Genomic DNA, 9997 nt, shown 5'->3' with positions numbered 1-9997 from the left:
AAAAGGACCGAGGAAACAATATGAAAGAAAGGTCAGATACATCTGGTACGGTATCCAGAAAGAGTTAAGTTGACACTGGGAGCAGCATTAGAAGGAATAAACAGTAGGGAAGTCCCAAGCCTAGAATATGCCAAACACAGTGTTTAGGGTATAGTGGTTATACAGGGCGTCTCAGAAATGCTACTACAAACTTCGAGATGTTGTAGACGATCTCTTGAGGGGCAATCAAGGATAGGAACCCGTGTCTGGAAATGTCATGCAACGACGCCACGGAGCGTCGAAGTTTGACTAGGCCACCCCTTCGCCTGCCAAAGTGACTTTGTACGCTGACGGACCGTAAGCGCCGGCCGTTGTGGCGCTTCAGTCCGGAACCGCACGACCGCTACAGTCGCAGGTTCGAATCCTGCCTCGGGCATGGATGTGTGTGCTGTCCTTACGTTAGTTAGGTTTAAATAGTTCTAAGTCTAGGGGACTGATGACCTCAGATGTTAAGTCCCATAGTGCTCAGAGCCATTTGAACCGTAAGTGGAACGTCTTGCAATGTTGTTTGTTATTCAGTGATCACGACTAACTGCCACGGTCGCCAGGGGAGAAGATGGAGCTACTTGCTGCGTAGAAAGGCCTTGTCTCCTATGAATGCGATGCTCTGTTGTCTCGGTGGATGACGGTTTTCGGACATGGGTTTCCAGCCGTAGTATTTCTCATGGAACCCTCTAAATTCACCACTGCTTTTCGTCATGCAGGAGGAAAATGAACTGCAGATGGAAGCCTGTGTCTAAAACCGTCATCCACCAAGGCAACACAGCATCACAGTTACAGGAGACAGAGCCTGTTTACACAGCAGCTAGCTGGCGACTGTGGCAGTCAGTCAGTCAGTGTACAAAGCCACGTTTGCTAGCGAAGGCTAGCCTAGTGGCAAGCACGAGCGCCTGTAACTTCGATGTCTTGTAGCGGCGTTGAATGACATTTCCGGACACCGATTCCTGCCTTCGATCTGTTCCTCAAGACACCTTCTACAATCCCTCGAAGTCTGTCGCAAAATTTCTGGGAAACCCTGGATGGAGATGGAAATATTAACACAAGTATGGTCTTGCGCAGTTGATCATACATGTCTGTCCTCTCGGGCACTAGTCACGCGGCACCGTTGAGATCCTAACTTCCAAATTCTCATGACAGTCGTAAGATTCTAAAAGTAACTGCAGCGTCGATAGACCACGAGCGGAATTCCGACACGTCATATAAACATTTCTCCTTACGAGGCATAACATGATGTCATACACAACCAACATTTAAAGGCAATTTCTAAATGAGAAACACACCTCATAATCTTTTCTTATACAGGATGATGCAGCTATTCCTACAACTGTTGTTTTATGTAACCCGCAATGTCATTGCTGGCCTTCATAAACCACGCGCGAGAATTTCATATTCTGTCGCTACATCTACATCTACACGGATACTCTGCAAATCACATTTAAGTGTCTGCAGAGGGTTCATCGAACCACCTTCAAAATTCTCTTATTCCAATCACGTATAGCGCGCAGAAAGAATGAACACCTATATTTTTCCGTACGAGCCGAGCTCTGATTTCCCTTATTTTATCGTGGTGATCGTTCCTCCGTATGTAGGTCAGTGTCAACAAAATATTTTGGCATTCGGAGGAGAAAGTTGATGATTGGAATTTCGTGAGAAGATTCCGTCGCAACGAAAAACGCCTTTCTTTTAATGATGTCCAGCCCAAATCCTGTGTCATTTCTGTGACACTCTCTTCCATATTTCGCGATAATACAAAACGTGCTGCCTTTCTTTGAACTTTTTCGATGTACTTCGTCAGTGCTATCTGGTAAGGGTCCCACACCGCGCAGCAGTATTCTTAAAGAGGACGGACAAGTGTAGTGTAGGGAGTTTCTTTAGTAGATCTGTTACATTTTCCAAGTGTCCTGCCAATAAAACGCAGTCTTTGGTTAGCCTTCCCCATAACATTTTCTGTGTGTTCCTTCCCATTTAAATTGTTCGTAATTGTAATACCTAGGTATTTAGCTGAATTTACGGCTTTTAGATTAGACATTTATTGTGTAACCGAAGTTTAATGAATTCCTTTCAGCACTCATGTGGATGACCTCACACTTTTCGTTATTTAGGGTCAACTGCCACTTTTCGCACCGTTCAGCTATCTTTTCTAAATCGTTGTGCAGTCTGTTTTGAACTTCTGACGACTTTTATTAGTCGATAAACGACAGCGTCATCTGCAAATAACCGAACACGGCTACTCAGATTGTCTCCCAAATCGTTTATGTAGATAAGGAACAGCAATGGGCCTATAACACTACTTTGCGGAACGCCAGAAATCACTTTTACTCGATAACTTTCCGTCAATTACTACGAAGTGTGACCTCTCTGACAGGAAATCACAAATCCAGTCACATTTACTGAGATGATATCCCAGAGCACGCAATTTCACTACGAGCCGCTTGTGTGGTACAGCGTCAAAAGCCTTCCGGAAATCCAGAAATACAGAATCGATATGAAATTCCTTGACAACACGCGCAAACTATTAGTCCTACAGAAAAAAAGGAAAAGTGTCTTTTTGTAGAATTTAATTGTAATTAAATTTTGTACCAGGATTCGTTTTCGCTATAGGCCGTAGTTTTCACCTTATTAAAGAAAAACATACAAAAGTGAGCTTCAAACGCACTCAGCCCCCACCGGCCGTGATTTCTAATACATTGTTCGTCGCACTCCGCCTCCTACCACGTACAAATATTTGCGACTGCACAAATTATTTCCCACATTCTGCCTTTCCTCGTCTTCATTGACTGGTCTTATTACGCCACTGGCTTAGCAGAGTGCTTACAAATTGAAAAAATAGCCGCTAGTGTAACTTTTACCTAACCATTTTGTGAATTTTAAAAGTAGAGTATAAACAGTTACATCGTTGAATTCGTCACACCTTCTGACTACGAAATTACTGTGTTTGTAAGAGTTAAGTTGGATCGAACTGTCAAAGTAATTACTTTTAGTGTAAAGTTTACCAAAGTCGTTTTTCGCTGAATACCATTAGGGGTGCGATTAAATTAATAATGTTAAGGAAGTAGCCTTATTAGCCGAGCGGTCTAAGGCGCTGCAGTCATGGACTGTGCGGCTGGTCCCGGCGGAGGTTCGAGTCCTCCCTCGGGCATAGGTGTGTGTGTTTGCCCTTAGGATAATTTAGGTTAAGCAGTGTGTAAGCTTAGGGACTGATGGCCTTAGCAGTTAAGTCCCATAAGATTTCACACACATTTGAACATTTTTGAAGTAGCCCGACTAGACTCGTCATTTAGTAGCCCAATCAATACAGTCCAAAAAAAGTAGCAGCAGTTCGTGTATTAGTAACTCTTATACAGTGGTAGGAAGAAGTCCCATAAAAAACACACTAGAAATCCTGACTAGTAAGGGATGAGTGTGGGGCGGAGATGGTTTTGAAGGTCAGTTTTGTACGTCTTTCTTGAATAACTCTGAGAGCGTGGCCTCCAGCGAAAACATATCACTGTGTAAAATTTAATTACATTAAATTTCCTACATAAAGGTCCTCTTCATTTGTCCTGTAGAACTAACAGTTCGCACGTAGCGAGCGAAAGAATATGAAAATATATCACGTGACTTATGGAAGCCAGCTATAACATTGCGGGTAGCATAAAACGACGGCGTTAGGAGCAGCCAAATCGTCCTGTAAAGAGAACGTGGATGACGTTTGTACTACCCACTTTTTGCATATCGAATAATGTAGTACACTTCTTGAAAATTTGACGTGTGTTGTACGCCGTCTTCATGGCGCCTCTTTGGTGCATTGACTACTGTCGCTGACACTGACGCAGAGATCCCTGATTAGGTTCGCAGTGGTTAACTCAAGTTTTTCTTTCGTCGGAAGCTCTGGGAAGGGTTCCTCCCCGCTTTGTGACGCCAGACGGTAAACTGCTTGTGTAACTAAACAGCGACCAAACTTGAACGTACCTTGAGCAGCCACTTTCACAATGGAAACCACTTCAGTGGTTTCGAACTTAAATGCTTGCGTTAGGCTGCCAGCTACACGAAATTTTTCTCCTCTTCCTTCCATTTTGGTCATTTGTAAAGCCCGTTAATTTGAATCAGCTTCGCTTCTTCTCGTCCGTATCCTTGTCCAATATTCTATCATTCTCATACTTTGCGACCTTCTTCGTTCACCTATCCATGATTGTTATGCCCTGGGTCTAATTCTGTTCTGCAAATCTATGACAGCCTGAACTTTTAATTTGAAATTCACCCTGACGCAAGTTTCTGTTTCCTGCATCATCATTTCTTCCAAATCCCTCTGTATCTCTTGGATCCATTGTAGTTTAGTTCTCTTATCCACGATGTGTCAGCGTCCCCTGGTTCATCTTAAGGAAGTGCCCGTAGAACATAGTCCTTCTTTTCCTGACGGCATTCATTGTATTACTAGAATCATTTTGATGCAGTCCTTCATTAGAGCAACTCCCTTAATATACTTGAAACTTCACAAGATACCAATTTACTGACATGTATCAACCACTTCACTAATCATTTGCTACCGACGACGAAATTATCAGAGACAGATTACAACCTAGGATTGTGGAGGGGTAAGGAAGAAAATCCGCCATGTCCAGTTCTAAGGAACCATCACGGTATTAGACTTAAGCGATTCAGGAAAATCATGCAGCTACTAAATTTCGTAGTACAGAAACGTGGAGCTGGTTTCTTGAGAACACGAGTCCCTCGTTCTGTGTTAGTGCCTAGTCGGAAACCCAGCGTCCCACTTGCGGCAGATTCGTGTTTCTGAGTCACGCGGCAACATTATTACAACTCGGGAGCGCTGCTGGGAAACGGGGATTGCATTGTCGCGTCCTCGTTCTAGAAATATTTTCAAGCACCGCTGCCCAGACTTATTCATTTGTTAATTCTCTATCGTTATGTGGAATTCCGTACTAGAAAGAAAATGCTCGATTATTATTATGTTGTCACTAATATAATCTTTTGCTTTTTCTTACTAATATTGACTTTCTGTATTAGGCCTTTTATTAACTGTTAATGTCCCCTTGATTTCCTTTAACATCTCTTTCTCCTTTTAGCTTGAAATTTTTTATCTTTGTTGGCGATCTTTCTGGTTCAATTCTCTGCAGATGTTCATTCCATCTTATTCTGTTTTCTTCTAATTTTGAATGTAAATTGTCACCACAAGTTCGTTCCTAATATCCTCATTTCTGTTTCTACATGCAGTTTTATATCCTCCAGGTGCTCTGAAAAATTTTGTTACCGCACAGTAAATATACCTTCCTTCTTTAGTATTAAAAACTGTTATTCACTTCTGCTTGTATATAACAGTGTGGGAAGAGCAGTTAGCAAAATTAATTTTTATAATTTTAATGCTAGGCACCAAATAAAATCATTTGATTTATTGCCTTGTAGCAACACGTAAACAAATTTAGTTTCTCACTGTAAGAGATCAGAAATATTTGTATTCAGTTTTAAATATCTTCCTGATATCTGATCTCCATTATAATGGACATGGTGTTTTCTGTCCTGCTGTCAAAGATTCTGCGTGTCCCTCGCAAAAACTGTGGTCCATTTTAATGGGCAGTATGGTGCAGCCATCTGGCTGGGGAATCGGTCACTATGAACACTTGGCGCTAAGTAACAGCTTTGTTTACGACATATTACCTTGGCAGGTGAGCACTTTTCGCCATTGTTTTTCGAAACTTATTTCATGGCAATGCGAACCTGTTGTAGACAGTATCTTTGAGCTTTGTTTATACAGCTTTGCTGTGCAACAAATATTGATAGTACTGCATGTTTCTTTAATTATGGTTAAAAATAGTAATGTCCTCTGTAATGGACACTGCGACATTGTGCCACATTTTCTAGCACTGGTGCCTCGACATCAGTGGTGATTATCTTCGCTAATTTACAGTACATTTCTTGTTGTGGATGTTGCTAACTAGTGTGATCTGAAACACCGTTATTACTTTTATGAGCGAAGTAGGTACTATGTTAATATAGTTGATTAATGGAACAATAATCACGAATATCCAGACAGTCCGTCTAACAGCAGAGAAGATTCTTGCATATCAAGGACATGGGTCTTTTGACCAGAAAATAAGAAAAGACTAATAGCTATTATAAAGTAGTATGACCAAATGTCAACCATAACTGCAGAGACCAAGACTGGGAAGCAGCCTATTGAGCAATGTAAAAGATGTCGTAGGAAGATGGGAAATACATTCATGTTCCCTGTCCTGCAGTAGTCGGCGGCTACAATAAAAATGTGGATGGCTTAGACGTGAATAACAGAATCATGAATTTTTCCAGGATGTACAACCGAACCAGAAAGTGGATCGCAAAAACCATTTTCATTTCATGGATCTGGAACCGACGAGCCAAAGAAGTGCCCTTCAGTATCTTGGTTTCAAACTAAGGACTGCAAACCATCTGATAAGTGGCCAAGAGGAACAGCATTCTGAAGAAGAAGGTTGAGGCTAAAAGGCGAAGGCTATTGCTCTCACAATCACGCTCACCTACAGTAGCCCATTTGCCAGAAATGACTGAGCTGAAAAATAGCATTGAGGTGGAAGAACATTGGCTACAACAAGTAAACCAAATTAATGTGCCAAGGCTATTCAGCTTCCCTCTGTCTAACGTAACAGAACAACTGTTTCACTGATTATCGTCAGAAGTGAAATTTTCACAATTTATGTCTTTTTTGTTAATATCCGGCTAATAAGACTGCATTTTCTTAAGTAAACTACCAACATACTACTTTTTTTTTTAAAATTTCACTTTCTTTCCAGTGCTTACTTTTTTCACCAAGATCCAGGGTCCATTGCAATGGATACTCCTGAAAATCATGATTTTTGTTTAAATCTAAGTTTTACGTGAATTCTATTTTTTGTCTTCTGTTTAACAGGTACATAAAACTTGTTTCAAATAAATTCATATATTCAGAGGTTGAAAATACCGCTTCAGTTGTGAATTTCTTTTATTATCACGACCCGTTTCGGGCTCTCATAAGCCCATCCTCAGGTGCCGTAACTGCAGTTCATAGCAATTGCTGTCAAGTCTGAGGACGATATTACAAGTATCTCCAGGGTGCTTTAAGATGCCCGTATTTGCAACATAATAATTATCTTTTCTGTAAACTGCTTATTGTCACATTGTAGTATTCCGATTGCAAAGGCTCTACAAATACTCTGCTAAGACTCAAAGCTGTACTATGGCACTTCACAGTAAAATACTGAGCATCAAAAGAAGCAGTCGCAGTTTTTTTTAAAAAGGTGGATGAATAATTAAACATCGGACGGTTCTCTTGATCAGCGACACCGTAATGCTCTTAGGATAAACAGTACAGTGTGCAGAATGATATTTTCACTCTGCAGCGGAGTGTGTGCTGGGAGAATTGAAGCTGTGGGGAGGGGTCGTGAGTCGTGCTTGGGTAGCACAGTTGGTAGAGCACTTGCCCACGAAAGGCAAAGGTCTCGAGTTCGAGTCGGTAAAAGTTTTAATGTATTACTTGTAATTAATAGTTTAGCCCATCAATAGTAAGCCTCATTTCCCATTGTCTGCATAATTTTAACCCTACGGGTTTGTGATACCTTGAACACTGCTTAACATATAATGAGGCGCAGTTTGTGTAATTCGGGATTGATTTTCTCAGTATGACTGATTCATGACGTGTTTCCAGGTGTCAGCCGAGTTGTAGATTCAATTTTTATGCACAGAGATTATAGAAAATTCACGCATCTTTAAGTTCCGTTCTACACTGTCTGGTCCGTAGATCTCGAATTATGTCAGACAATGAGCGTCTCACTGAAGAATTACGTCATTTACGATTAGTGTTCCGGGGGAATGGACACGCAGGTCGTAAAATCGAGCAGGCGTTGTAGCGAAAATCAACAAGGCCTGAGAAAGAACTTGAGACTAAGAAGAAGAAAAAAAAAGAATCGCTTATTTGCATTGTGTTGGCTAAATCTCCAGAAATACACGGAGATTCCTAAGGAAACATGACATCCTGTGTATCTCGTTCCCGTCAACAAGGACCAAATATCTTCTTTGCAGTGTTAAATCCGATCTAGGTCTCCGAAAGTTGGATGTGTTCCTTGTTCCGTGCGAGCGTAACATGTCTTACACGGGACAGGCTATTAGATCAGTCGAGTACAAACGCAAGGAACACCAGCTCACAGCCGAATAAAACCACCAAGCAAATCAGCTTTCGCCGAGCACTGCCGCGAATATAATAATGAAGTGAAATACGATAAGATGTACTATATTTATTTATCGGCATTTACCTATCTGTACATGTATCTTTCTTCCGTTACTTTCAAACTGCAACATTTCTTTTTTATTTTGGAACGAAGTTATCAGATTTTGTTTGCTATGCTTCAGTATAATGTCGACATCGCCAAAAGGTTTTCGCGGGTGGTTGTCATAGTTGCTGGCGTATCTTTAGGGTTGACAGGCGTCAATCGATAGTTAAGTTTTACCTCCGTTCAAGGATTATCTCTGCTGGTCACGTGTGAACTAGGCCACGACCATTTTACCCAGTATGTAAGTCGCTCTCCAACGTCCGACTTGTAGTCGGCAAGAATCAGCGTCACCAGGAGCAGCTCCGCAAACGTGCAGAGTAGCTCAAGACGAAATATCAGGAACCGAAAAGTTTCTTGGATCACAACCATACTACACGGAAGACTCAACAGTGACTATAAGGGTAAAAAACACAACGAGTACATGTCCAAATTTACATAGCCAAACGAAGAGAGGGAAATGGACAAATGGGTTATCAAATGGAACAGCGCGGGATCTAGTTTTGCAAAAAATTAAAAAAAACATGTTTAATTGCTTTGAAGTATTAACGACAATTAAGAGAAATATAGTGATTTGAGGGAAAATTAAACAAGGGAATTTGTATGTAATTTCATAGCCAAGCGAAGAGTAAGAAACGGTCAAATAGGATATCAAATTCGCCGACTCGACTTCTACTTTCGAAAAAAATGAATAAAATAAAAATAAGAAAGTTAATACCTTAAAAGAAATCAGAATAATCAAGAAAAGACGTAGTTTGTGATTTTAGAGTTCACGAACAGCTGCTGCTATGCAAATGAAGTGTCAAAAAGTTCATCTCTTCATGGCGTTGCCAGTTTGGGTGAAAAACATGTAGCAGTGGTATGATAATTTGATTTTTAAAATGGTTTTCTTCGAATCGTAAATGTAGATCGTTTCGAGAGTAGCAGACCCTAGGAAGACAAATGAAGAGTCAAGAAAACGTATCTTTTCAAAGCCTAGCTATTTTGCGGATAAAAAGTAACATTGGTATCATATTTATTTATATTTACTTCAAATGAAGTGCTAAATTCAGGATTTTCGAGAACAGAGGAGTTAGGAAAACAAATGAGGAATCAATAAGGTATGAACAAACCTTGAAAGCTGCGCGGGGTAGCCGGACGGTCCAGGGCGCCATGCCACGGTTCGCGTGGATTTCTCCCCCGCCCCCCCCCCCCCTCTTCAGAGGTTCGACTCCTCCCTTGGGCATGGGTGTGTGTGTTGTCCTTAGCATGAGTTAGGTCAGATTAGGTTAAGTAGTGTGTAAGCCTAGGGACCGATGACCTCAGCAGTTTGGTCCCATAGAATTTACCACAAATTTCCAAAAACCCTTGAAAATAAAAAAATAATTGCTCATGTGTTTTGTTAAGCAATTTGTATAAAGGCAGGAAATGGAACAGAGCAGAAAAACATTTGACGGGCATTTGAATGGTGCTCGAAATCATTTACAGAAAATGACGTGCGTCAAATGTTAGTCTAATCTGTTCATATCCTACTTTTAAACAAATGATTTCACAAAACATTTGACCAATTGTGTTTAATTTTTTTTTACTTTTAATTACAAACCTAACTTTTTATTCAGAGGTAAAGACGCAATTGAGGGTTTGGCATAGTAGCATGTCGATGTATAATGCGTCTTTCTCGTCACCTCCAT

The sequence above is a fragment of the Schistocerca piceifrons genome, chromosome 1 (genome assembly GCF_021461385.2).
Source record: "Schistocerca piceifrons isolate TAMUIC-IGC-003096 chromosome 1, iqSchPice1.1, whole genome shotgun sequence".
NCBI lineage: Eukaryota > Metazoa > Arthropoda > Insecta > Orthoptera > Acrididae > Schistocerca > Schistocerca piceifrons.
The sequence above is the reverse complement of the archived record's forward strand: the minus strand, read 5'-3'. Positions refer to the sequence as shown.